This window comes from Marmota monax, unplaced genomic scaffold, assembly GCF_021218885.2.
Source record: "Marmota monax isolate L192 unplaced genomic scaffold, Marmota_monax_Labrador192_F-V1.1 WCK01_AAM20220418_F8-fsc00042, whole genome shotgun sequence".
In the NCBI taxonomy this organism is placed as follows: Eukaryota; Metazoa; Chordata; class Mammalia; order Rodentia; family Sciuridae; genus Marmota; species Marmota monax.
Window position 1 is genome coordinate 5,228,589 of NW_026693008.1, and position 16,893 is coordinate 5,245,481.

Here is a 16,893-nt window from a genome sequence, read left to right on the forward strand (position 1 = left end):
ATAAATGACATGATCTCATCTTTTTACAAGGTAATTATATTAGAAAAACTCTTAAAAGTTTTACATAGTTGATTTAAAATGCCTTTAAAAACATATGATAAACTATGGCAGATCTGTTCTTACACAGAATAATTGATATCCTGGGGGATTAAATAAAATGTTCTGGGAATCCTTGTCTTTAGAGCTGTCATGAAATTCAAAACTGATGTTAAACATCAGTCTATGCCAGTGGGCAATCTCACCCCTCCCCGGCTCTCTCATCTCCATCCCTGACCTGGCCAGGGGATATTTGGCCAAATTTGGAGAACTTTTTCTATTGTTACAAATAGGGGAGCGGAGAGCCTCTGGCATCTGGAGGGTAGAGGCCAAGGATACAGCTTTTGCTATAAAGGATCACCTAGCTCAAATGTCAGTAGTTCTAAGGTGAGAAACCCTGACCTCTACCAAACAAAATGATGATTAAGATGTTATTAAGTCACAAAGAAATGGTCATTTATTCCTTCATGTATGAACAGTTTATGGACATTCTCTCTCTCTCTCTTTTTTTTTTTTTTTTTGGTACCAGGGATTGCACTCAAGGACACTCAACCACTGAGCCACATCCCCAGCTCTTTTGTAAAATTTTTTTTTAATTTTATTTTTTTATAGTTGTACATGGACAGCATGCCCCCATTTGTTTAGTTTTTTATGTGGGGCTGAGGAACGTACCCAGTGCCCCACACATGCTAGGCAAGTACTCTGCCACTGAGCTACAGCCCAGCCCCTCCCCAGCCCTTTTTAAAAATTATTTTATTTAGAGACAGGGTCTCACTGAGTTGCATAGGGCCTTGAAAAGTTGTTGAGGCTGCCTTTGAACTCATGATCCTCCTGCCTCAGCCTCCCCAGTTGCTGGGATAACAGGTATGCGCCCAGCTACAGGAATTCTTGAATCATAAAAGACGATTTCTTGTGTTTACTCAACCTGCATTTCTTTAGTAACTATTTCTTGCCAAGGACTAGGGTATGCACTACAGATACATAGTTCAAAATACAAAGTCTTTGTCACTTAGGTGCTTAGATTCAGGGAGGAAGACACAATTTAAGCGTGCTTTGGGGTGCTCAAAGAGCTCGGGTCACACAGGCAAAGAATACTTTGCCTCATCTGGGATTCAAAGAGGCTTTCTGGAAGACATAATGTCTACCTGGACTGCATCTTAAAGTTAATAAAAGTTAGGCAGCAGAAGAGAAAGGGCATTCTTGGCAGAGGGACTAATCCAACAGAAGAAGAGACACGTGAACCAGTATCTGCAAGCAATTTGATATCAGTAGCATAGCATTAAAGGAAAAGAGAAGCAAGAGATCAAATTGAAGGAGTGGATAAGACAGATGAGGGATGGTCTTGTGTGCAGGTTGAGGGGCTGGAGGGATGGGGTAGCAAGGCACAGGTTTTAACCAGCAGGGCAACAAGATCCAACTTGCACTTTATATAAATCACTCCAGTTACCTGGAAGTGATGGACTTAAGGGGTCAAGATTGGATGCAGGGGGACCAATTAACGGTGGCCCAGGTAAGAGATAATGAGCACTTGGATTTAAGCAATGACAGTAGGATGGAGAAGAGGACTTGGATTGAGAGTTATTAATGAGGCAGAATCAGCAGGGTGGTGATTGGATGTGAGGTCTGAGGGAGAAGGACTCCCAGAAATGGGGTGTTCCTGGGCAGAACAGTCTAAGTACAGGATGGGAGTTGAATAGGAAAAGCTCATGATATTTTTCTGTGGACATATTAAATGATCCCTCCGTCAGGTAGCACATTTGAACCCATTGAGAGGTTGGAACTAGAGGTGTCAATGTGGGAAACTTTAGCACAGAGGGAGGAACTAAACTCATGAGAATAATAAAACCGTGCAAACACAGCAGGGCTGCCATAGCAAAACAACATAGCAAAGGGTTTAAACCTAAGGAGTGACTTTCCTTAACAGTTCTGGAGGCTAGAAGACCAAGGTGCCTGTAGGTTTGGTTTCTCCTGCCACTTTCTTCCTTGGCCTGCAAATGGCTGTCTTCTTGTTATGTCATCAACTGGCCTTTTCTTTGTGTGCGAACAACACTCATGCCTCTCTCTCTCTTCTTACAAGGACTGCTGCATTAGGGCTCCACCCTTCTGACCTTATTTAAACTGAAATACCTCTTTAAAAGTCCTCTGTTGAATCACTGCAATGGACTGATTTTTTTTATGTGCCTCCAAAATTCACATATTGAAATCTTAAACCCCAATGCAATGTTATTATGAGGGGGCATTTAGAAGAAAAAAATGGATCATGAGGGTGGCACTTTTATGAATGGGATTAGTGCCCTTATAAAAGGGACACTGGAGAGCTTTCTCACTGGAGAGCTTTCTTATCTTCTTGAGGCTATATAAGCATTAAGGAGAAATTGTCTCTGTGTCACCTGGAAGAGGACTCTTACCAGAATCTGCCATGTTGGCACTCTGATCTGGGACTTCTGAGCTCTAGAACTGTGAGAAATTGAGAAACATGTGTTTGGAATTGAAGCCACTTAGTACATTTTTAAAAATAGTTGCCCAAATTGACTAAGCCATTTGCCTTGCCCCCAGTTCAGTATGTAAATCTGAAGGCACAAGTTAGTCCACAACACAGGGTGGATAGAAAGACTCAGGAATAGAGACCTCAGTAATTCAGGACAGAAAGTTACAAGGCACTAATTATTATATAACTGTAAATATATGGCGGTGCTTGTGTGCCTTCTGATATCTATATTTTTATATTTGTGTGTATATGTGACAATTGTTAGATTTAGAAAAATAAACAAGGCATAAAGATGAAAAGAAAATGATCCATTCAGGTGTACTGCTCAGATTTCTTTTTTAACACTTAAAATAGTTTAAAAGTAAAACATAGTGCTGTAGGTTGATTTATATTGCTCAAAAAGGTATTTGAAATTCAACCTCTGCAACCTGTGGCTGTGAGCGTATTTGAAAGTAGGGGTCTAGGAAGATGTTCTTAATTCAGAGGAGGTTATCCCAGATTAGGGATGTGGGCCCTAATCCAAAGACTGGTGTCTTCATTAAAGTGAGAGAAATTTAAACACAGACACACAGAGAGGGAAAGTCATGCACAGACAGAAACACAGAGAAATTACCATGTGACTACATGAGCAGAGAACGAAGCCAGGCAGGTGTAAACCAAGGAATACTAAGAATTGCCAGGAGTACCAGGAGCCAGGAAAGAGCAAGGAGGAGATTCTCCCCCTCCAGCCTCCAGGGAACCTAACCTGCCACTGACTTGATTTTGGATGGCTAGTCTCCAGAACTAGGACAGAATAAATTTCTGTGGTTTGGACCTTCCAGTTTTATGGTACTTTGTTTTGACAGCCCCAGGAGACTAACATACATATCCATGGGAAGAATATTTTAAAAATTTAAAAAATGATAGCAAGACAGCAGATAATAAGTAAAAGCCCCTTGCTTTTAAATTTTCATTATGTTTTGAAAATTTTTCTACATTAGCAAATATAGAATTGTATCTTTCTTTAAACCACAGTGCAATGGGAAAACAAATGTCTGGAGGTTAAGTCAGAGAGGAAGGAGAAGATGAAATCTTCAGAGAGATGGGAGGAGAATTGGCCAGGAACAGCATCTTGGAAAGGGGAGGTTTCTAGAAGACCTTAAGTAGGTGCAATGGAGAAGTAGACCCAAGGAAATCAGGATTGAAGAATGTTTTTTCAGGGGCACCATATGAGTCCTGGACCATCCAGGTAAGAATCTCTCAGTAGACCTAGAGGAGCCAGAGCTAATGTTAAGTTAAAGATTTCTTTTCTAAAGCTCCCATTCTCTAAGACAAGGCAATAAAGTTATGCAGAATGAAGCTGGGTGCTGTGGTGTTGACCTGCAGTCTTAGCAGCTCAGGAGGCTGAGGCAGGAGGATCACGAGTTCAAATCCAGTCTCAGCAATTTAGCAAGGTCCTAAGGACTGAGTGAGATCCTGTCTCTAAATGAATAAAAAGAGCTGGGGATGTGACTCAGCCCTTAATTGCCTCTGGGTTCAATTCCTGGTACCAAAAAAAAAAAAAAAATTGCAGAATGATACATAGTGAATGTTAGATACAATAGTGGAATAGTGGTAGGAAATGTGATACTTTTTTATATCTTATGCAATTATGTCCTATCTCTATTCCTCCACTGTACTTAATATACAATTATATTATATATGCACATATACATTACATATTATATATATGTATGTATTCCTCCTGTCCTTGCTGAGATTGAACCCAGAGCCTTGTGCATGCTATCTATGCAAGCCCTTTACCACCAACTTACACCCTCAGTCTTGATATTATATTTTAATGTGACTTCAGAAAGTCAATATAGATGTACACTTATCTTGGGCTCTGTTTGAAAAGATCATTAGTGAAGGTATGAAAAAAACCACCTTCCCGACTATTATATCTCATCTCTCATAATGTTGCCTGTAATCATGGTCAAGTACAATGTTTTATAACTGTACAAACATGGGAACCTCCTAACATCTCCTGAGAACTTACATGCTACACACAGTGTCTTATGATTACTGCGTGCTAACCGATTGCTCCACTGGAGCTCCTACACAAGGTGTCTTAAGTTTACCTCATTTAATTCTCAACAAGTGCCCTCTGAAGTAGGTTTTAGTACTTTCATTTTACATTTTAGGACACGATTGTTCATGTAAATTACTTTTTCTAAGGTCACTCAGAAAAAGAGGGATTAGGGTACAGATACCAAGCTCCTGTAACTCCCAGGAGCCAGGAGAGGAGAAGGAGTTGCCCTCTCATTATTGAACAGTAAATCGGTGATAAATGGAACATACTTCTAGCTGCACAGTGGACCCCAAACAGTTGCCCAATCAAAAGGGAAAATGGCAGCACAAGAGAAGAGCAGAGGAGGAAAACCTTTTGGTCAGGTTTGGTCTACTACCTGTAACAACAATCAGTAGAGGCACCTGCCATACTATCAAATTTAAATTTGTATCTTAATAAGTAATACTGTCTCACATTCTTACTGCCTCAAAATAAAGGGAAGCTGTGACTGGAAGAATTGAATTTGGCCTTAAGACTCAGTGCAGAGGCCAGATTCTTAGCCTAGATAGGTCTAAACATGGTGAGAGGGGCTTTGGGAGTTCAGAAGCTTGTGGGACTCCTGATGCTGTGTGTCCACTTCATTTCATAAGCTGAGTTGAAATGCTTCCAAATACTCGTTTATCTTAAATATGCATGTGTATATATATATGTGTGTGTGTACATACATGTATATATATATATACACACACACATATGCACATACACTATTTACATATAATATACACACCATATACATGATTTTGAGCTTGTACAAAAGAAAATAAAATAACAAATACTAATGTTGAGCATGGTAGGTATAATATTTAACCGTCTTCAATCATCAGATGGTCAGAAGAATGTTAGTCAATTCCAGGGGACAGGTTCCCCTGATCAACATGGCCCAGTGTGAGCCCTGCGTCCCTAGAGGATGCTTCTGTTCTCCATAACAGAAGAGCACACATTGAGATCCAGCTAGTATCTTTATATGCAAATTTATTGACTCTGCTTAGTATACTGCTAGCATTCAATAAATGTTTTTCATTTGTATTTCTAATAAGACCTAGAATAAATAACACATGTATTAGGTTTTTAAAAAATATTTTTAATTGTTGTCAAGGGATATTTATTTTATTAGTTTATTTATAGGTGGTGCTAAGAATTGAACCCAGTGCCTCACACATGTTAGGCAAGAGCCTTAGCACTGAGCTACAACCCCAGTCACACACATGTATTAGTTTTAAGTTAAATAGAAACACACACTCTGTCTACACAGGACAGTTTCTCTCCTATCCTTTCCTCTTGACTCTTGATCTTTTGAAGGCCAGAGATGAGTTAATAAGAGGGTAAGGAAATTAAGAGCAGTGCTGTATTTATTTATTTATTTACTTACTTACTTATTTATATTGTATTATTTTATTAAATTCTACCAGATAGTATTTTGAATAAGGTGAAAAAAATCTGTGGAAATCAGAAAAGTTCTTACTTCCATGTGGATTATAACTTGAATGGGTACAGTGGAAGTTTTTTTTTTTTAATTGATTTTATTATTATTTTTTAAAATAAACAACAAAAGTGGAATGTTGCACATAGTCATTGGGATTGTGTCTTAGAGTTACCCCTTATCCTGGCAAATCAAAAGTGATTTGTCTGAAAATGCCCATTTTAACTTAGTAAAACAAATGTATTTATTGATATTTTTTTTCTGTTTAAATATTTATAAAGAAAATCTTACTGCCAAGGTAAGAAAGAGTGTCCCTGGCTCTCATAATATGGTTAATTCATTTTTTTTTTTTTTTTTGATTCTTGTGAGTCACCAGATATAGCCACCATACAAATAGTATTTCTCTCTGGATCCATGAACCCTATCATAAAATAGTAGTGGTAAGAGAGTGCGATAAATCTTGGAGTAATGAAACCTGACATACCTACCTTACAGGTTTCTTGAAAGGAAAGCATGAAATAATGGATATGAGCGTGTTTAAAAAAAAAACAAAAAGTGTTATAAAATTCGATATAGTATTTTTGTATGCCTTGGTTGCAATATTATTTTCCATTGTCTTGTTTATTGACTCTTCTCCACATACATGCATATGAAAAAGGGCATTCATAGTTCTTTTTTTTTTTTTTTGCTCTCCTCGAGAAATTGGAATTTCTTCTCTTTATGAAGGTAGTATCACTTAGATTTTAATAAAAATTTCAATTTCTCATTTGTTGTTTCTACACCTTCCAGGGTGGGCTTAAGATAAGTACATCATGTGCTCTCTGGGGCCTTATAATCTTTGAACATATCTAAACGGCACAAATGAAAGGATTTCTCTGGGAGTGACATCTGCAGTCCACTTCCAACTCCATGGATCAATCTGTGGGTAAATTAATACAGTGATATGCCAACATATTATGTCACCCACATGGATAGTAATATACCTGCACTTAATTTATAGATGTCTCCTTTTTTTCTGAGATGGAGGCTGTACTGATTACAGATGCTCCATTCAAATGTATCCTGTTAGTCTTTCTTCTGAGACATCATTAATTTTTTTTTAAGCCTAGCCAGTAAATTCTTAGATATCAGACAGCCGTCCATTTGCAAAAGAAAGATTGAAGAAATAATGTAATAATACATGTTTGAATAGTTTTCATTTTCGAACAATGTATAGCTTTTTGTAAATAAAACCAAAGACATGAAACTAGAAATAAAATGAAAATGTGGGCTGTATATATTTGCCTCTGAATGCTGCTTGGATAAGAAATGAGTCCCCAGATGAAAGCAGTGTGAGTCATTTCAAATCTAACAGCCTCATATTATCATAAAATTGCATTGATGTAGTTGTAAAAACCCATGAAGAATTCTATAAGGAACTTTTGATCTTGGAGGATTCCAGGGCTAGGGATACAGACTGAAGGGGGAATATTTAAGTTTTTTTTTTTTTTAATCCAGTGGATTCTGCAACATAGTCACATCTAATTTACTTTAAAAAGAGCAATCAGATTTTTAGGATAAAGTATTAAAGAAGAGATTTGAAGACAAAATTAATTATATTTCCCTACATGGAATATTAGAACTGCAAGAGGGTTAGCATCTATTCTAGGAAGAGGTATTTCCACACCCCACTTATGTTGCTAATTAGTCCCTGCACTCCTTCCTCTAAGCCTCTATATGACCTCAGAATCCCTCTCAACACAGTGCTTCAGGCAGCTTTTTAATTTAATTTAATAATTTAATTTAATTTTTTTAGTTGTAGATGGACACAATAGCTTATTTATTTATTATTTATTATTTTTATGTGGTGCTGAGGATGGATCCCAGTGCCTCACACGTGTGAGGCAAACACTCTTCTGCTGAGCCAAAACCCCCGCCCCTCCAGGGCAGCTTTAATAGACCATTAGAGGTGACATATAATTGAAATTTTTATTTAATCTTCCTATGGAACTTTTCAAATAATCATCTTTCATTTCCTTCAAAACTATGTTGCAACTATTTCTCATGAACCATATGTTCCAGATATTGGGCATATACCCAAATACAAGAGATCTGAATCCTGCCTTCAAAGGATTTTCTGTTTGGGAAGAGAAAAATAGAAGTTAATGGGATTTAACACAGTGTACTAAAAGCAATGATGGAGTTTGTTACAGTTTAGATGTGGTGTTCCCCAAAAGCTCACGTGTAAGACAAAGCAAGAAGGTTCAGAGGAGAAATAATTGGGTTGTGAGAGCCTTAACCCAATCAGTGAATGAATCCTTGATGGGATTAACTGGCTGGAGGCAGGTGGGTGTGGCTGGAGGAGGTGGCATTGGAGATGTGTCTTTGGGGTCCCTATTTGTTTCTGGAGAGTGGAGTCTCTCTCTGCTTCCTGATCACTATGTGAGCTGCTTTCCTCCACCACACTCTTTCGCCATGATGTTCTGACCCACCTTGAGCCCTGAGGAATGAAGACAACTGTCCTTGGACTGAGACTTCTGAAACCATGAGCCCTCAAATAAACCTTTCCTCATCTACAATTGTGCTGGTCAGGTCTCCTTTTAGTTGCAACAGCAAAATAGCTGACTAAAAGAGAAATATAAGTATAATACAAATGTAATATAAATATAAATATAAATATTTAGGACAGCCTCATAACCTGGAGTTGAATTAAATGTTTTTCTTTATAGAGGATGCCTGTTTTTGTCTTATAACAAACAGAAGTTATCCAGGCAAAGTTTGAATGTTCTAGAATAAGTCATCAACTTTCTTTTTTTTAAAATCCTTGGAACCCTTTGCAATCTTTTTTTAAATTTTTAGTTGTAATTGGACACAATACGTTTATTTTTACTTGTTTATTTGTATGTGGTGCTGAGGATCGAACCCAATGTCTTGCATGTGCAAGGCCAGCGCTCTACCGCAGAGCCACAATCTTCTCGCACCCCCCCCCCTTTGCTGAGGATCCCTTAAAAAATGTAACAAAACTACTAGATGATCCAATAACTCCACTCTAAGGTACATATCCCAAAGAATTAAGAGTACAAACGTAAATAGACTCTGATATACCAGGATTCACAAGCATCATTCACAGAAAAACCCATTAGGGAGCTGTCACTTCATAGCTTATTGTCTGGCTCAGTCCAGCTTGTCCAAGACCTGGGACACAACAGCATCCCTAAGGAAGAGGAAGAGCTTGATGAGGGCTATGCAGGGTTGAGGACCAGGAGAATATCCCACCTTCCCACCCGTTTCCCCACACCTCCCCTCTTCATCTGCTTCATCACCCGTGGCATCTTCAATGGCATCCTCCGTCATCTCCTTCACATCCATCATCTCTGCCTGCCATTCAAACTCCACCATGATCTTCTGGATTTGGGGCAATTTCAGCTGGAATTAGGGAAAGGTGAGTTTGGTCCCTCAATATCAATGGGACCGACGGCATTTCTTGTAGAAATGGATAAAGCAATCATGAAATTCATATGGAAAAATAAAAGACCCAGAATAGCAAAAGCAATTCTAAGCAGGAAGTGCGAATCAGGAGGTATAGCGATACCAGACTTCAAACTATACTACAGAGCAATAGTAACAAAAACAGCATGGTACTGGTACCAAAACAGGAGGGTGGACCAATGGTATAGAATAGAGGACACAGAGACTAATCCACAAAGCTACAACTATCTTATATTTGATAAAGGAGCTAAAAGCATGCAATGGAGGGAGGATAGCATCTTCAACAAATGGTGCTGGGAAAACTGGAAATCCATATGCAACAAAATGAAACTGAATCCCCTCCTCTCACCATGCACAAAAGTTAACTCAAAATGGATCAAGGACCTAGATATCAAATCAGAGACTCTGCATCTGATAGAAGAAAAAGTTGGTGCCGATCTACATATTGTAGGGTCAGGCTCCAAATTCCTTAATAGGACACCCATAGCACAAAAGTTGATAACAAGAATCAACAAATGGGACTTACTTAAACTGAAAAGTTTTCTTTCAGCAAGAGAAACAATAAAAGAGGTAAATAGGGAGCCTACATCATGGGAACAAATTTTTACTCCTCACACTTCAGATAGAGCCCTAATATCCAGAGTATACAAAGAACTCAAAAAATTAAACAATAAGAAAACAAATAACCCAATCAACAAATGGGCCAAAGACCTGAACAGACACTTCTCAGAGGAGGACATACAATCAATCAACAAGTACATGAAAAAATGCTCACCATCTCTAGCAGTCAGAGAAATGCAAATCAAAACCACCCTAAGATACCATCTCACTCCAGTAAGATTGGCAGCCATTATGAAGTCAAACAACAACAAGTGCTGGAGAGGATGTGGGGAAAAGGGTACTCTTGTACATTGCTGGTGGGACTGCAAACTGGTGCGGCCAATCTGGAAAGCAGTATGGAGATTCCTGGGAAAGCTGGGAATGGAACCACCATTTGACCCAGCTATTGCCCTTCTTGGACTATTCCCTGAAGACCTTAAAAGAGCGTACTACAGGGATACTGCTACATCGATGTTCATAGCAGCACAATTCACAATTGCTAGACTGTGGAACCAACCCAGATGCCCTTCAATAGATGAATGGATAAAAAAAATGTGGCATTTATACACCATGGAGTACTACGCAGCACTAAAAAATGAAAAAATCATAGAATTTGCAGGGAAATGGATGGCACTAGAGCAGATCATGCTTAGTGAAGCTAGCCAATCCCTAAAAAACAAATACCAAATGTCTTCTTTGATATAATGAGAGCAACTAAGAACAGAGCAGGGAGGAAGAGCAGGAAGAAAAGATTAACATTAAACAGATACATGAGGTGGGATGGAAAGGGAGAGAAAGGGAAATTGCATGGTAATGGAGGGAGACCCTCATTGTTATACAAAATTACATATAAGAGGTTGTGAGGGGAATGGGAAAATAAACAAGGAGAGAAATGAATTACAGGGGATGGGGTAGTGAGAGAAGATGGGAGGGGAGGGAGGGGGGATAGTAGAGGATAGTAAAGGTAGCAGAATACAACAGTTACTAATAGGGCATTATGTAAATATGTGGATGTGTAACCGATGTGATTCTGCAATCTGTATTTGGGGTAAAATTGGGAGTTCATAACCAACTTGAATCTATTGTATGAAATATGATATGTCAATAGCTTTATAATGTTTTGAACAACCAATAAAAAAAAATTAAAAAAATAAAAAAAAATTAAAAAAAAAATCAATGGGAGTGTAAAGGGGGATAGGGAGAGGCGCACACGTTTGTTCATGGTACCCTTGGCCTTGGTAATGCCCTTCATGGCTTGTGCCATTGAGCTGTTGGACTTCAGCTCTTGAGTCTTGAGGGACTCAGCCAGGACATTGGCCTGCATGATACAAACTTAAGCACGCAATGCCAGGTATGCGCCAGGGCTTTTGCCACGAAGTGCATGGCATCCTGAGGAGTATACAAAAATGAGCCCATGAAATTGTACTCCATTCCTCTTGGGATCTCCAAAGACCTCCATTAATCCAGGGGTCACTGCTCCTTCCTCTTCTTATCACGCCTTGTATCTTGAGCCTTCACTCCCTAGACTTCTTCAGAATGTCTTCCTGATCCCTAAATGTTGGAAGGCAAGCCCAGGTGCACTCCTACAGGGTCTTTTCCCACTCACAGTTAGAATCACTTCCTGGACTTAGAACACCCTTTCCTCAGGTTCTGTCCCCAGCCTAGACAAAGATTTGCCTAAATTCAAAATTCAAATTGAAAAAAAAAATTTACTATTGCCCTTAAAAATAAATCAATAAACTCCTTGCGTGTTAACATTTTCTGTGAAAATAATTATGTTTTCTAAAACAAATAAATAATGAGAAGAATGCTATTGCTTTATATTTCTGCAAATCTCTGTAAGGTTGAGGCTTAATCCAGTTGCTTTTCTCCGGTTCTTGTATTCAGTTTATTGAGCTATGTTGTTTTGGTGGAAATACAAGAAGAAACTCTAGCCTTGTCTGGGTGGAAAAGAGGGCTTTCAGAGAGCCGTGAACATTCTTTTTTGGTATTATATCAAAACCGAAAAAGGGTAAGTTTTTTAAAAGTGGTCCTGTAGATTCAAAAACTTTTTTTTTTATCAGTCAACTTTTTGTAAGCCCATTACAATCCATTGATCTACTTTGCACTTTGATAATTTTGTAATATCATGCATGGAGTAGTTAGGGAGGTAGATCATTAGCTTTTGCAGATCTTCCAAATGTTAACATGTTAATAAAAAAAAAATCACATATAAAAATAGTGACCATCGATCTCATCAGAAGGGGTGTTAAGTGGTGGAAGTTGTTGAGCTCCCCGTGGTGGATACAAATTTTCCAAATTTCTGATTTTTTACTTATATACTTTATTCCATGAGAAGAGCATCTGGATCACCTTGCAACTCAAACCATCCCATGACACCTACCCATCCTGGGCATGGCCACTCAACATTGCTATGCAAAGTACTTTGTGCCTATTTCCCATTTTGTCATATAGACTATGAAAATGATATCTAGTCCAGGATCAAGATTTAATAAAACTAATTGCTATGGTCTTTCAGCCGAGATATTAAGTGACACTGGTATTTTTTAATAAAACTGAACAATAATACAATAATTTGTAGTGTAGACGGTTGCCCCTGCCTTAATTCATGTAGTAGCACCCGTGGCTTTACCTACCACTGCTTTACCCACCATCGGGGCCAATGTCAATATGGTAAAAAAAAAAAAAAAAAAAAAAGCAAATGTCGTACTGCTATTATCAAAATTCTTTAAAAAAAATACCTTTATTTCACTTATTTTATTTTTATGTAGTGCTGAGGATTGAACCCAAGGTCTCACTCCTGCTAGGCGAGCACTCTACCGCTGAGCCACAACCCCAGCCCTGAAAATTCTTTTGACCTTATAGACTGCCAGAGGTCCCAAGACTTTGAAAACCATGAAGCCACTAGGCAGAGGGAGGAGAGGGGACAAAGTCCAGAAGGAGACAGAAGCATTAACTCAAGTCATACAATTGACTATAGCTGATCCCCTCATTCAGTAATTAATAAATATTTGCAATGTTCTAGGCACCACTGTAATATTGCACACACTGATGAAGAAAACTGGCCGTGTTTTTTCTTGTGGAAATTTCATGTAGGCATGGGATTAGGTGGGGGTGACAAGTGAGAAAAGTGAAAAAATATACTCATTATTTCATTGTATGGAGTTACTAAAATCTGTTCATTCACTTAGCTTTTGAGGGAGATTTGGGCTGTTTCCAGCTTTTTTGAGTTATTCAGACTAAAATTCAAACTTTGTGTGTGTGTGTGTGTGTGTGTGTGTGTGTGTGTGGTGCTGGGGATTGAACCCAGGGCCTTGTGCTTGCGAGGCAAGCACTGTACCAACTGAGCTAGATCCCCAGCCCCAGACTAGAATTCACAGGAACATTTGTGCAAAAGTCTCTGTCCTAGTTCCGGTTGCTGTAATAATGTCCCTCAGACTAAGTGACTTAAACAACATTTCTTTCTCATAGTTCTGGAGATTGGAAGGCCAAGAGCAAGGTGCCAACAGAGCAAGAGCAAGGTGAGGTTGTTTTTCTGGGTTGTCGACTGCTAACATTTTTATGTATCCTAACATGGTGGAAAGAGGACCAGAGCTCTCTGGGTTCCCTCTCATAAGAGCACTAATTCCATTCCTGAGGATATACCACCTTAATGACTTAAATGCCTCACCTCCTCACACCATTACATTGGAGGTTAGGATTTCAACATAGAATTTTGTTGGGACACAAATATGCAGTTCAATGCATCTGTTTTCTGAAATTCCAAAATAACAGGAGGCAGTTTGGTCCTCTGAGACATTTGACAATATTAGGGGATATTTCTCCTAGTCATGCCTGTGAGGGTGCTACTGGCGTCTAGTAGGTAGAGGCCAGGAATACTTCTGAATATCCTACAGCGCCTGGGACACTCCTCACAGCAAAGACTACCAGGCCTGAAGTGTCAACAGCATCGAAAATGTGAAACTTGAGTTAGTTGCATGTTTAATTTTCTTTCTTTCTTCCTTTTTTTCTGGGTGGTAGGGATTGGACCCAGGGTCTTATGCATGCTAAGTGTATGCTTTACCACTGAGCTACATCACCAATCTGTGTTTGATTTTTAAAGAAGCTCCTAAATTTTTTCTAAATAGCCAATTTTGCATTCCCACTGGCAGATCATGAGAGTTGCTCCACATGCTCGTGAACACTTGGTATTGTTGTTGGTCTTTTTAATTTTAGCCACTTTACAAGGATAATGCATTATGGTTTTAATGTGTATTTCCTTATTGATTAATTTAGTTGAACTTTCTTTTCTTTTTTATACCAGGGATAGAACTCAAGGGTGTTTAGCCATTGAGGCACATTCCCAGACCATTTTACTTATTTTTTTTGGGGGGGGGTGTGGGGGAAGCAGGGATATCATAGATTGGACTCAGGGGCACTCCACCCAGTGGCTATATCCCCAACCCTATTTTGTATTTTTTTAATTTAGAGACGGGTCTCCCAAGGTTGCTTAGGGCCTCACTAAGTTGCTGAGGCTGGCTTTGAACTTGTGATCCTCCTGCCTCAGCCTCCCAAGCTGTTGGAATTACAGGCATGCACCATCACACCTGGCAGTTGAACATCCTTTTTCATGTACTTATTGGCCATTTGTATATCTTTTTTTGTGAGATGTCTATTCAAATTTTTTGCCCATTTTGTCTTTTTTATTGATGTTTTAAAAGTGCTTTATATATTTTACCTTTTTATTGCGAGAAACACATATAACATAAAGTGTATGATTTAATCATTTTAAGTGTGCATTTCAGTGACACTTTATAAATTTTTGATTCAATATCTTCATCAGATATTTTTATCCAGTCATCTGCCTTTTTAATTCCTCTCCAAGGTCATTTGAAGTGTTGATGTTTTAAATTTTAAATTAGTTTGTTAATTTTTATAATGTGAGTCATGATTTTCTGGTCATGTCTAAGGTTTTTTTTTTTTTTTTTTGTAGTGCTGGGGGTTGAACCCAGGCCTTGTGCATGCAAGGCAAGCACTCTACCAACTGAGATATATCCCCCACCCCAGGGGTTGATTTTTATTTAACTTTTTATACAATATACATTTAGTCCAGAACAATTTGTTGCAGGAATTCTTCTTTCTCTTTTGAATTATTTTGCCACTTTTGTCTTAATTACTGCAGGTTTATAGTAAATCTTGAAATCAGGTGATATGAATTTTTCAATTTAGTTTTCTTTTTTGTAACTGTTGTTTTGATTATTCCAAGACCTTAGAAATTCCATGTAAATTTTAGAAATACTTTGTCAATTTGTATAAAAAAATCTTGATGAGATTAAATTGAGCTTACATTGGATCTATAGATCCATTTGAAGAGTTGACATTTTAATATCACTGTTTCAATCCATGAAGATCTGTATCCATTTATTTGTATTTTCTTTAATTTCTGTTAGCAGTGTTGTTCTGTTTTCAGTGTAAAGATTTCACTTTTTTTCTAAATTAATTCCTAAATGTTTATATTTTTGTTGCTATTATAAATAGCATTTCAAAGTATAATTTTCTGATTGTTGCTAGTATACAGAAATATAATTAATTTTTGTATATTGACCTTGTATGCTATAATCTTACTAACTTCACTTACTAATTAGTTTTCTAAAAAATGGATTGCTTTTGATTTTCAGTGTAGATGGTGAACTCATCTGTAAATTAAGACTTTTACTTTATCCTTTTCAGCTTGTATGCTTATATCTTTTTATAGGTTAATTGTACCAAGACATTCTGTACTAGCTTTAACAGAAGCAGCGAGAGAACCATTGCCTTTTTCCTGATCTTAGAGGCAAAGTGTTAATATATTAACATGTGCTGCATTTTTTCATAGATACCCTTTATTAATAAAAAAGAATTTCAATATATTAATAGAGCTGTATGTTTTCCATAGACAGCCTTTATAAAATGAAGAATTTCCTTTCTATTAATAATTTTCTGAGTGTTTATCATACCAAATAATTGTTGTATATTTGTTGTGATGATCATTGGATTTATATTTGTGTTAATGTAGTAAACTACATTGATTGAATGGATTAATAATTGAATATTGAATTCCCCTCCCCCTTTTTTGGTACTAGGGATTGCACCCAGGGGCACTGAACTAAACTACATCCCTAGTCCTTATTTATTTTTTATTTTGAGACAGGATCTTGTTAAGTTGCTTAGTGCCTCATTAAGTTGCTGAGACTGGTCTTGAATTTGCGATTCTCCTGCCTCAGCCTCCAGAGTCTCTAGGATTACAGGTGTAAGCCATCATGCCTGGCATAGAATTTTTTTTTAATGTGTTTCTAGATTCAACTTACTAATACAGATGGGGTCATGTCCTGATAAATCCATCATGAGTTGAAAATGCATTTACTGTTTCTAACCTACTGACCATCCCAGATTAGCAACATGGTCCACTGCAGAATGTCCCATATCTCCCCTCACAATCATATGGCCGATTGGGAGCTGAGGTTCCTTACTGCTGTCCAGCATTACGGAAGACTATTGCACTATACCACATATTGCCAGCCCAGGAAAAGATCAAAATCCAGAATTCTAAGTATGGTTTCTACTGAATGCATAGCCTTTTTTTTTTGTACCATCACAAAATAAAGAATATTAAGTCAAACTATCAGAGACCATCTATATTTTGTTGACGATTTTGGCATTTGTAGGCATGAGGGATATTGGCCTGGATTTTCTTTTCCCAAAATGTCTTTGCTAGGTTTTGGTATCAGAGTAATCCTGGCCTGATAAAAAGAGTTGTGAAGTGTTCATTCCTCT

General features: G+C 38.0%; 1 pseudogene; it reads right to left on the reverse strand.

Annotated features, from left to right (window-relative positions):
• Positions 1-886: 886 nt before the first annotated feature.
• On the reverse strand, positions 887-12,755 carry LOC124098132 (charged multivesicular body protein 2a-like; annotated as a pseudogene).
• Between the last annotated feature and the right edge of the window lie 4,138 nt (positions 12,756-16,893).